The sequence below is a fragment of the Mastigoproctus giganteus genome, chromosome 4 (assembly GCF_048544385.1).
Source record: "Mastigoproctus giganteus isolate SK-2022 chromosome 4, ASM4854438v1, whole genome shotgun sequence".
NCBI lineage: Eukaryota > Metazoa > Arthropoda > Arachnida > Uropygi > Thelyphonidae > Mastigoproctus > Mastigoproctus giganteus.
In genome coordinates this window covers 105,638,827-105,652,239 of record NC_143578.1, presented here as the reverse complement: position 1 = coordinate 105,652,239, position 13,413 = coordinate 105,638,827, and positions in this window count along the sequence as shown.

The window sequence follows — 13,413 nt, the reverse complement described above, 5'->3', positions numbered from 1 at the left end:
TCTTTTCTTTAATTGCTTCTTTGTTATATATTTATTTACGCGACTTCTCCCACCTTGTGAAGCACAAAAACGTTAAGTGTCTACCGGATTGCTCTGACGCATGTGGTGGCCTAACATGCCATTAGAATTTGTCACCGTCAACTATGCCAGGACACTTTCATTATCGTGATAAACGTTTTGCAACCAGTGCGAATAAACGTTTTGACTGGACGTTTTTTAGAACACTTTATTACGCAATTACTGTTTATAAATCTGGTAATTATATCAAGTTGAAAAAAAAAAAAAAAAAACATTTAAATGATTAAGAGACAGAAGTTTTATTACGCAAGGGTCAGGAGGACAACTCGTACTCTCCTTGATGCTCATCGTGATTTCTGTCTGGCCTGTTGAACGTTAGGGCTAATGATAGAACAACGGTTCTGCAGCGGTAAACGATTCCTCGCGAAGTTTAAGTTCTTCTAACGGTATGTCCGTGAACTCGTGCCAGTTTGGTTACTTCGGATAGGAAGTCTGGGTAGATGACGACAGATGCATATGTTGACTGTTTTACGTCATATAATGATTGCGCTCTCTATTCATTTCATCCTAGTAACTTGCAGAACCTCACGAATTTCGTACTTCTATGCAGGTTCTGTAAGCATAAAGCTACATAGATGTTATTTGTATTTGTTTGCGTATTACATAATAGATCGTAATGCCTCTTTACTATTCTTGTGTTTACCAGTTTTAGTAAAGTATTTATTTTGGACAATTTAGTATTTTTAGCATTATATAGTATAATAAATGAATATTATTTGTAACTCGATTAGTTTACTAAAATAGCATAGTGTGTACAGTATTACTGTTACGTAATACGCACTAAGCTATAGTTTAGAAATAGTTTAGTGTTATTATTGAACTTACGTTTCTCTTAATTTAGTATGGAATTTTTAATTTAAATTAAATCTTGGCTGACTAGAGCAGCAAAACATAGAGCTCATAGTAGTGGGAATGTTTTAGTCCAGGTAAGAACTGTCATTTAACATGTGCTATTCTGCAGTATGTTTGCGAATACACCTATCTGTACCAGGTTATGGTCCGCGCCATAGTACAGTGGTTATAATGACTGTTCTCCCCACACCGGGTAGAAAAGGTCCGGGTTCGAATTCCATAAATGGCGCGAGGAACATTTATGGGTTTTTGATGTGAAACATCCTTGCGGGCACCTACAACCCAGTAAATGTGATCGGTCACGAAAAATGCGTCACTGAAGTAACGTCATCCGCGGCTTCCGCCAGAGGCGCTTCCCACGTTCCCACCGCTAGTCTGTTCCGAGCACTTACTAGTGGCATAGTGTTTGGGTAAGGTGCCACCTGTAATTTCCCACTTTTGCGCCATCAGTACTCTTGTGATTAATAACAGAACTTCTGTAAAAGCCAGAAAAAGTGTTGCGTGTTGCATGTGTAGTTTAGTGTTGGTTTCTGTTGTTTGTGCCGGTTTCTTGGCCGCAGAGCCCCTAGTGGGGCAGGCAACCTGGGACTCCACGTTGCCCGCCCCAACCTTCAGATAGCTGAAGGATGGGAGTAAAAAGGGGGGAGGAAGAATGGAGGACGAGGAAAAAGGCGTTCTCCAAATGAGGTAGGTAGGGAGGAAGCGAAGGATTGGATACCTGTGGTCTTGGAAGCCCGCCCAGAGTCAAGGAAAGAGAAAAAAAGCTTGCAGAGTTAGAGTACCCTGCAAAGAGGTGTGCCATTTGGCCTGACCCCACCATACAGGTATGCAGGTGCCAGGCATCTCACACCTGAAGGTGTCAGCAACAGCAGCACAAGACCTGCTGTACAATATGCACTTGCACGTGCGGGATCCGCTGCTAGCCCCATCCGGGGTTAGCAGCGGATCCCGCACCAGATACTCGTGCCAACAGCAAATCCTACCCCGGGAGGGGATCATTGGAGTTCCCGCACTGGTGGCTCAGTGCCAGCAGAAATTCCTTCTTGTAATTTGGTTGTCAGTGTAGTATACAAGGTACTCTCTTGATACACGGTAGAGAGAGAGTCGTATCCAGGAAGTTCATGTCTGAGATTAGGTTGTTGTCTTCGATGTGAAATATTTCTGAGAAGTGTGTCATATCTAGGAAGTTTCTTATTTTTATCTTCAATAGGTGATGTTTGAGTGCCTAACCCGTCTAGCAGTGAAGAGAGACTGCACAAACTCAGCAAAGGCGGCGTAGCGCTGCTCGTCCATTATAATAATGCTCCTCACAGTGCCGGGGATTATCTTGTATTTGCAGGGCTGAAGAAACGTGGTTTCACGTAATGTACGACTGCCATTAATATGACGCGTTCCTGCTAAGGTTTGCCACTAAAAGCCGAGCACTCACTAGTATTGTGATTAGCGCGCGTGATGCAGTTTTCGTGACCGGTAAGATATCACGAGTTCTAGTGAACCGATTTACAAAATTCAAACATCATTCGTTTGAATTTCGTCGAACTGCATTAGAAAAACAAAAAATAAAAAAAAAACAAGAAAAACTGTGTACCTTGTAAGCACGAAAGATGTCTTATTTTATGTGAAAACATCCTTAGCTTGGAAGAGGTTAGCGAAAACCAAGCCAATAGCCTAATTATCTATTTGAATGTGGCCATTTCTTGAATAGTATGATTGCAACAATACAAGTATTTATCATATGACTGCAACAATACAAATATTTGTCAACAATTTCTTTTTTCGTCTTGCATTTTTGTTACAGTCCATTGTCAGGTTCCTCTATAAACGTTTACACAAATAATTTTCAAAAAGGTATTCAACAATGCCAAAGACAAGTGCAGAGCAGCCTCGAGATTATTGAGCAACAATGAAAGCGATAAGACCTAAGAAAATAAAGCCGAAGGTGGCAATGAGTGCGCGAGAACGAAAAAGACTATCGAGATTGTTTAAAAGACAAACAGCAAATCAAGCGTTGGATTTAGCAGTGCCTTCAACCAGCAATTCCGCTGCTCCATCTAACAATAATATACCTGAAGTGAGTATTAATTATGTACAATGGAACATTTCTCCAATTGCGGGGAGAAGTTGAGTTTAAATGATCAAGCTCCTTTTCCTTACGCTGACTGCTATTTACATAAGAACGCGCATCTAGATTTATGAAAAATGATTTCTGTTCTTTATGTTACATTTGTGATCGTGTATGATTCGGAAACTACACGAAGAAACCAACTGCCAAAGACACCATTGATATGCGCTGCATTTCCCTATATTGACGTCGACGGGATCCTTGTGTGTAATACACTGGTGTGCAAAATTTAAGGACCAGTCAAGTTTTCACTTGTACCTTCTAATAGGAGTGGCCTGGATATGGGAAAAGCATACCGAAGGTACAGAAACGATGAAGGAAACAACACCGACACAAAAACGGAAACAAAACGGTACAGAGAGAGACTTTATTCAAAAATAGCAACATAGCACTGGCTGCCATCATACAGATGCATCACTGCCAAAAATGGAACAAAGGGAAGAGGTGGTCCACAGTAGGAGATATGGCCACCAGTAATGTCGACGTAGGCTTTACACCGCCTGTCCATACTTAGAACGTGTTGATAAGTTCTTGCGGTAACATCGTCCATTCCTCTGTCAGCGCCATCTTCAGCAGGTGAACATTTTTTGGTGGGTGTGGACGTGCCGCTAGGCGTCTGCCCAGAGCGTCCCATATGTCTTCGATGGGATTTAGATCGTAGAATGGGCAGGCCAATCCATACGAATAATGTCCTCACTTTCAAAAGCATATCAACAGCTGCAGTGCGATGTGGTGTGGCGTTATCATACATAAACACGATCTCAGGACCAATGGTACCTCGAAACAGACGCACATGGGGAAGGATTACATGAGTACAGTAGCATACACCAGTTACAGTACCGCCTTCCAATATCTGGAGTCATGTACGTCCGTCCAAGATAATGCCTCCTCAGACGAGAACACCTCGACCACCATATCGATCCCTTTCAGTGATGTTTGCAGGATGATACCGTGTGCCAACCTCTCGCCAGATTAGCTGACGTCCAGAATCGCTGCTGAGATTGAATCTACTCTCATCAGTAAAGAGTACCTTAAGTAATGATTTTGTGGTTGTAACCTTTAGAAATAGTGTTGGTCCTTAAGTTTTGCACACCAGTGTAGCTGTAGAGGATCGCTTAAGAACACCCTTCCAGCGCTAAGTCGAACGTCTCCTATGACTATATAGTATATAGCAGAGTTATGGTTACCTGTGACTATACACCGATGAGCCAAAACATTATGACCAACTACCTAATATGATGTTGGTCCTCCACGTGCAGCCAAAACAGCTCGTACCTGGCGAGGCATGGACACTACAAGATTTCTAAATGTCTTGTGGTATCTGGTACCAACATGTAATCAGCAGATCTTTTAACTCCTGTAAGGTCCATGCTTGAGACGCCGCAGAGAGGAGTTGCTGTTCCAACACAAATCACAGATGCTCAATGGGATTGAAGTCTGGGGAATTTGGAGGCCAGGGCAATACCTGGAAGTCTTCCTTATGTTCCGCGATCAGTCTCGGACAATCCGGGCGGTGTGGCATGGCATTATCCTGCTGAAAGACGGCACTGCCAGAGGGGAAGACTATTGCCATGAAAGGGTGTACCTAGTCAGCAATGATGTTTAGGTAAAGTGTGTTTGGTGTCAAGCGGCAGCAGTGGTTTTCCTCATCTCCGTGTTGCTTGCATTTTGATGGGTGTGCCAGTGTGCTGGAAATGCAATAAATAAATAAAATTTATTTATTTATTATTTATTTAAAAGTGTATGGATATTGTACATGTGTAGTGTTTTGTACTTTTTCATCTGGTCATTTAGTCGCTGGACCCCTGCTGAGGCGTGAGGAGGAGAAGAGACGGAAACCCCCGTCCCCTCTCCCACCCCGCCGGGGCGAGGGAATGAAAGTGGCCAGGCAAGGTGCCTGGTCCAGAGCGGTAGCACAGTGATATCATCACCGTCCTCCCTACACCGGGTGGAAAAGGCTCGGGTTGATGACGCGAGGAACTTTAATGGGCTTTTTTCACTCCGTGGCTGAGTTAGTTTTCGTTTTGCTGCCGTACTCAATTCAAGGTGCAGCGCTGTTAAAGAAAGATTTACACAAAATACCCATGATCATGAGCGGCGATTTCAACGTGAACTTCGAATTGGAAGAAACCAAACCGTTAATTACTTTCCTGCAAGAAATGTTCGATCTAGCTCTAAACACTAATCTCTCAATTTCAACTACATGATCGGGTACCTCAATCACTGTTTTCCAGAGACATTTAGATACGTTGCAATCGCGATATACGTTTCTTATTTTAGTTATCATAAATCCATTGTATCTTGTCTTCCAGCTGAAATAATAAAATATTTACAATACAAAAGCTCTTTTATTTCGTAATCAATAAATACAAATCAAAATACCTAAAAGCAACGCAAAGGATGTGTCAAATGAAACCATGTATCGCGCGTGCTCGACACAAGCGCAACACTTTTTTTTTTCACTCCACGGTTGAGTTAGTTAGTCTCGGGCGTGAGCTGCAAGGTTTTCCTTTCCAGAAACTATGTTTTTCGTCCACCAAAACAGGGGCAAATCAACCATAGCAACACGCATTTTATGGACATAATACATATGAGCAGGTGAGTTGGTTCTCGGGTGGCCGTTATATGATAGTTTTTTTTTTTTTTTTCTCTCTGTAAAACAGTGGTTATAATCCTGTCCTCCCCAAACTGTGTGGAAAATTTCCCGATTCTAATCCTGTCAATGATGCGAGGAACTTTTATGGGCTTTTTTCACTCCGTGGTCGAGTTAGTCGGTCTCATGTGAGGATAGTGTGGTTTTCCCCTTCCTGGAAACTCGGATTTTTCGTCCAGCAAAACAGGCAAACCGAACAAGAGAATACACTCAATGTATGGACTAAATATGGATGGATGAGGTTTTTCTTGAGTAACTCTAATATGATAGATTTTTTTTTTTTTTTTTTTTTTGTAGCGGGAAATGCTACAGCAAAGGTGGATGCTTTTGTGTGTTTTCTATGCAAACGATCTGAATAAATTGAGCAGAAATTCTGCAATTTGATGGGAACTTGAAGAACACAGTTGTTACCATCGACAGGATTATGACGAGGTACCGTCAAGCACCCACAGTTGCCCAGTTGAACGAAAGAGGCAGAAGCAAAAGTTAAACGATATACATCAAAACAGTTACTATCTTTTAAAGGTACAGAAAGTGATATTGCTGTACGTTGGGTACCAATTATATTAAGAATAGGCGATCTGTAGACTGCTTTTACAGGCACAGAGAAATATTGAGAAAAAGTCGCAAGTTAGAATTAAAATTGAAAGTGTCTGTAATTTTTCCCTGACATCGTAGGAAGGAATACTGGATGATAGAGCCTTGACTCGACCCCGGAACGACTGTGCAAAGTTCATATTTTTTCTCGGAATAGTCTGTACTTGTTCACACGAGAGGCTGAAGAAAACAGTCTCTCGTGCCCATTATTTTTACTGTTTTTGAGGGATACACCTAAATAGAAGAGGTGTAAGAATATTAACCGTTTAGCCAGCCTACTTTGCTTTTCATTTTATATCATTTGTGTAGTTTTTATTTTTCATTTATACTAAAAGATTTAAGTGAAAATTAAAAAAAAAACACATAAAAACTAAACATATGTCGTTGTACATGTCTTCTTTTATTTATTTCGCATTTTTAAGAGCTTTTTACAACAATGTGTTTGAGTGAGTCGGCCTGAGGTGAGTGTTGCGTTGCAATGTTTTTTTTTTTTTTTTTTTCTCGGAAACTCGAGTTTTCGTCCAGGAAGCAGGAAAATTGATCACAGAATATATATAATTTGCAGGCACAGTATACACGACGCAATATGGCTAATGGGCCTAAAAATCGCACAACAAACAATTTCATATTTAATTTTGCCTTTTTTTCCACTCGTGATTGTGGACTTGTTTAACTTGATGTTGGACTCTACCCTGCTAATTCATCTGTGTCACTTGTAAAATCTTTGGCCTTTTGCCGCGAAGAGTAAAATGGCTTAATATTAAAAAAAAGTGGTACATGTTTTATATATATGTATTTCTAGAAATACATATATAAAACAGGTACCACTAATATATATAAAAACAGGTACCACTAATATATATAAAAACAGGTCCCTAGAATTAGTAACATTTTTTTTTTTTTTTTTTTTTTGAAAACCCAAAACACCAGAGGTATTAGAACCTATAGTACTTAGTACCGTGCATGGATTGGAGGTTGAAAAGACGAAAGAAGATATTTGTTAACATTAGACTTAAAATTCTGTAGACTAATTTTCAGGAAATACGTATTATGGAAGGTTGTTCCGGAAGATGAAAAGTTGGTTCTGTGAGTTTGAAGTTGGACAGTAAATGGATGTTGGCTAGTGGCGGCACGTGTCTGAACTGTTTTGAAAAAGAGAGCGGGAATTACAGAAGCCATTTCAGAATAACAGTGCCCGTGGATCTCTAGAAAAGGCTTGCAGCAGAAACAGAACGTCTATGAGACAGAGAGTGGAGAGACTCTGTTAGAGATGAGTCATTAATTAACCTAACTGCCCTCTTCTGAATGGAATCTAGAAGCCTGAGAGAGGTTTGGGGGGGGGGGCACCGCCCCAGATGTGGAACAACGTTCCATGGTAGGGTGGATTTGTGATTTGTACAGAGTGAACAGCTGTTTGGAAGAAAAATAACGCCGAGAGCGAAAGAGAAAACCAATTTTTTAGTTGCAGAGGAAGCAATATTTGTAATGTGCTTGTGCCAAGAGAGATTAGATGTCAGGGTAATCCTCAAAAGAGATATATCATTTTGCCTAGAAATCGGAGTGTCACTAAAGATAAGCATAGGAGCAGAAGAATCCTTTTGCGAGATATAAGACAAGACTGAGTTTTAGAAGGTTTGAAATCAACTAAGTTGTCTTTGCCCCACTGGAGAATTACCTGAAGATCGGCATTTAAGGAATTGGTAGCAAATTTTCGAAAAATTGAAGCTGATTGAGCAGCACAAGGTTTCTCAAAATGGAAAGTGGAATGCAATGTGCTATCATCGGCAAAACTATGGATAGGATTTCCAGTCAATGGAAGAAGGTCATTAATATACAAGAGGAAAAGAGTGGGGGAAAGAACTGAACCTTGGGAGACACCGGCATTAGTGGAGAAGTTAGAAAACAGAGAGCTATCTACCATCACCCTCAGTGAGCGATCAGAGAGTAAACTGGATAACCAATTACTAAAAACAGTTGGCAAACCATAAGATGGAAACTTGTTTAGAAGACCTTTATGCCAAACACGATCGAAAACCTTTGAGATGTTAAGAGCAACTACTTGTGTTTCACCGAACCTTTCCATTGAATTAGTCCATAAATGGGTAACATAAGCCAGAATATCACCAGTGGATCGACACTGACGGAATCCATACTGGCGATCGTTGATCAGATGAAAGGTTTCTAGGTCGTTTTAAGAGTTGGCGGTTAATTGATTTCTCCATTACTTTAGAAAGAGTAGAAGTAATTGCAATGGCACGATAGTTGGATGGGAAGGATTTGTCACCCTTTTTAGGAACTTGCTGGATGTGAGCAAATTTCCAAGCAGAAGGAAAAACACCTTTGGAATAAGGTGAAAAAAGGTGGCAAAGAACAGGAGTAAGTTCAGGAGCACAGGTTTTGAGAACAAGTGGAGAAATACCATCAGGACCTGCAGCTTTCTTAGCATCAAGATTCATCAAAATCCTTCTGACATTCTGTTGACGGAAGACCACAGGAGACATTACATAAGTAAGTATATGTGTGTTTATCTCTCTCTCTCTCTCTCTCTCTCTCTCTTAAGACAGTGTTAGTCTGGTTAAAAAGCTGCTATTTGGGAGGTGGGATTCACAGACTAATAGTTATATATTGGGCCATTGCAGCTCTAATGTCATTAAATAAAGATACTAATAGTTTAACGGTAGCAGTAAGCAGAAGTGAAGTTGATTCTTGGGCTGCTTCTATTGGGACACGCAGAAGCCTGGAAAGCCTGGTTTCGGGAATTATAAAACCTGCTAGCGGTTCTCATGGGACAAACAAATATATGAACTGTGTTAAGGTTACTAAGAGCAAAAATAAACACACATATACTTAGGTTACTAATGCTAGGAGCATAGTAAATAAATTTGGCGAATTTTAAGTATTATTTGACGAAAGTTAAGTCTCCAACGGCGGACATTACAGAAATATCAGAACATGTCAACACTCAGAAATATAAAATGCAGAATTTGAATATGCGGATTACAGTGCGTAGATAAAGGAGAGATAAGACAGGTGGAAATGGAGTTATAATCTTGGTTAGGAAGCACATAGAATCTAAGGTTGATTCTGTCTATCTTTCTCCTGGCATCCAGTTGACGTCGGCTGCTGGCATAACGTTGTCATATAGGAGATATGACTGTGATGAACATCTATACAGACAAAGAGACTAGGCTAGTAAATCATAATATCTCACAATGAGGGATTTTAACTTTCCAGATATTGACTAGAACTTGTGGGTTGGTCACTGTCAGAGCAACAAGACTTTTCTCGATTTATTGGTTGACCATTTCGTATGCTAGCATGTTAGAGCTGCAGTGAAAAAGCAGTTCTCTTGATTTTTGATTTTTTTTTTTTATTAAAACCCCAAGCACGAGAGGTATTAGAGTTGAATGAATAAATGTGGAAGAATAAAAGTTGGTTCTGTAAGCTTGAAGTTAGACAGCAAAAGGATGTTGACTGATTATGGCACGGGATCGGGCTGCTTTGGAAGAGAGAGAGTGGGAATTATAGAAGCTAATTCAGAAGAAGAAGAGTGCCTATGGAAGTATCTATAGAAAAGGCATGCAGCAGAAACAGAACGTGTATGAGACCGAGAGCGGAGATACTATGTTAGAGATGAGTCATTAATTAGCCTAACTCCACCCTTTTCAATAGAATCTAGAAATCTGAGAAAGGTTTTGGGGACACCGCGCGAGATGTGGGAACAGTATTCCATGGTAGGGCTGGTTTGCGATTTGTACAGAATGAATAACACTTTGGAAGAAAATTAAAGAGAAAACCCAATATTTTAGATGCAGAGGAAGAATATTTGTAATGTGCTAATAACAAGAGAGAGATTAGAAGTCAGGGTAATTCCAATAGCGATGTATGATCTTGCCTAGAAATCAGAATGTCATCGAAGATAGTATTGGAACAGAGGAATCCATTTTGCGAGATATAATACAGGACTGAGTTTTAGAAGAATTGAAATCAACTACGTTGTATTTGCCCCAGCGGAGAGTTACCTGGAGATGAGTATTTAAGGAATTGGTAGCGGATATTTGAGAAGTTGTTAACAGGGCCTCCGTAGCCGAGTGGTCAGGAGCGGGAGTGCAGTAGCACACGCTCTATGAGTAGACCGGGGTTCAAGCCCCTGACTGCTGAATATGGCCGATCTGCCAACCCGCACTGTAGGTTGGCAGATCGGCCAGCGTGGTAGATTATGGTCTATTTCCTCAGCATGAATTGTTGAGGAGGCTTCCATCCTGCAGTGGGTTGATAATGGCTGCACTTTACTTTACTTTTTTTACTTTAACAGGAGAAACTGCTTCTACGGGGATGGGATACACTTGAATAGAAAGGGTGCAAGAATATTTGCTAATGCTATCGAGGCAGTGTTAGGTGGGTCGTAAAACTGCTAGCTTGGGGGGGATATACAGACTTATAGATTAACAGTAGCCGCTGGCAAAGGGGGAAGTGATTCTTGCACTGCTTCTATTGAAATGAGCAGCAGTCTGGAAGGCAAGCTGCTGGGGGAGTCATCACGAAATAGTTAGGGTAACTAAGAGTAAGAACAAGTGCATATATACTTGCATTTCACAAATTCCAGGAGTATAGTAAATAAATTGGGTGAATTCGAAGTCCGATCAAGTCATCAAAGGCAGATATTTGATGAATTTGAAGGGCTGGTCAAGACATCAAAGGCAGATATTGTTGAAATATCAGAGATGTGGTGTCACACAGATATAAGAACTACGGAATTGGAATTTAGGCACTACAATGTGTGTACAGAAAGGATAGACAGGATAGGAAGGGGAAGGGGTTATGCTTTTAGTTAAGAAATAAAATCTAAGGCAGTGCATCCAGTTGACATTCGTGGACAGTGCAATGTTGGGTCAGTTTGGTGTGACATAAACACTGGAAAGCAAAATTGAGGGTAGGAGTGTGTAATAGGCCTAATGACTCTGATGACTACAACAAACAACTATACAGAGAAGTAGAGGGACCATTAAATCAGAATGTCTCATAATAGGGGATTTTAACTTCCCAGATATGGACTGGAACTTGTGGGTTGATCACTCGTATACTATAATGACTTTTGTGGATTTATTGGATGATTCTACAGCAGCATATTCGAGAGGCAGCAACCAGATGAAGTATCTCTTGATCTCATTATCAGCAGTGATCATTCATGCATTAAGAATTTTCTGGTAAACGATCCACTAGGTGGCAATGATCAAAGTATGCTGATGTGGGATTTACTTAAAGTGTAACTACCATCAAGGGTAAAGGGAAGGGTTTTTGCTTTCGTAAAGGTCACTACAGTGGAACCAACTGATGATATTACCAACAGCAATTTCAAAATGGGAAGCATCAAGGAATTAATCTTGGAAGCTACTAGGCTTTTCTTACAACTAAGAAATACTGTTCAAGGTTTAGGCCTAAATGTATATCAGATGAACTAATGAGGCTCGTGGCATAGAAGAAAGAAGTGTAGGATGCATATAAATTATCAGGCGACACAGAAACCTATAATAGATATAATCTAGTCTGTAATCAAGTCACAAAGTACGTTAGGCAAGCGAAGGCAGATTACGAGAAATCTTTGGCAAAGAATGCAAAGTCTTCTTTACTTATATCAACTCTAGAAGGAAGGGAATGAAACAGATTGGTCCACTTGATATCAGTGGTTCGATTGCTGATGATCCTCCTCAGATAGGTGACGAACTGAATGAGTATTTTGCATCCACATTCACACATGAGGAATTCTGTAGGGAAGTGGAGGATAAAAGCTTATTAAACTGTAACAGGGAACTAAATCAGTTTGTAATAATGGGAGCAAAGTGGAGGAGCAATTGTTGAAATTAAACATAAGAAAGGCACCTCAGTGGATGGGATCTCTCCAGTTATATTAAAGGAAGCGGCAAAGGAAATAAGCAAACCCTTAGCCATAATTATGAAAGGTTCCTTGGAGTCAGGGGACTGGAGATCCCCATGAACTGGAGAAGTGCAAGTGTGTGATCTGCGCGTGTAGCACAGTGGTACGTCACCGTTCTCCTCACACCGGGTGGAAAAGGCCCGTGTTCGAATCCCGTCGATGATACGAGGAACTTTAATGGGCTTTTTTCACTCCGTGGCTGAGTTATTCGGTCTCAGGCGTATATAACAAGGTTTTTGCGTCCAGCAAAACAGGCAAATCGACCAGAGAACACACGCAATTTATTGACGTAATATATAAATGAAATTACGGGTGGCCCTAATATAATAATTTGAATTTGAATTTTGTGCAATTGTGTCCCCAATTCACAAAGAGGGACCAAAGGTGACTCGAGTAATTAAAGACCTGTTAGTTTGATTTCTGTTCCTGGGTAAAATAACGGAGTCACTAGTTAAAGAAGCATCGCAGGATCGTCTAGAGTTAGAATTAAGGGGAAGTCTTGTGTGGCCAATTTGATTGGATACTACGATGTGGTCGCAAATGAACTGGATGCAAAAAATAATTTTGATATCATATACTTGGATTTGATATCATATACAGAATCTTGTTACCTATGCATCCACGATTCTGCTGCAAGTTATTAATGTCCGTTTGGATAGTAATATTGAACAATTTCTGGATGAGTCACAGAGTTGCTTTCGCAGAGGCAGATTGACGAGAGATGCTATTGGAACGTTAACAGTGTTGGGAGAGAAAATGTATAACATGGGAAGAAACCTCTATGTGTGTTTTGTGCATTACGAGAAGGCGTTTGACAGAGTAATCTGGAGAACCTGTTCCCATTGCTTGAAAAATTGGATGCAAGAAGATTATTGAACTGATGTATGACTTATATAGAAGACAAAATGTGAAGATAAAAGTGAGGGGAGAACTGACAGAAAAAGTTAAAAGGGGAATCAGACAAGGATGCTTACTTTCACCTGCTTTGTTCAGTGCTTTTGCCGAAGTGATAATAAAGGAGGCACTTAGGAGTAAGAAACGGGGGGGGGGTAAAATTGGTGAAAAGTACGTACAGGCTATTAAGTTTGTAGAGGATCAGGCCATACTAGCAGTTTGCCCTGTTACGCTGCAAAAAATGATCAGAAGGCTAAATAAGAAAGCGCTGAAGTATGGAAT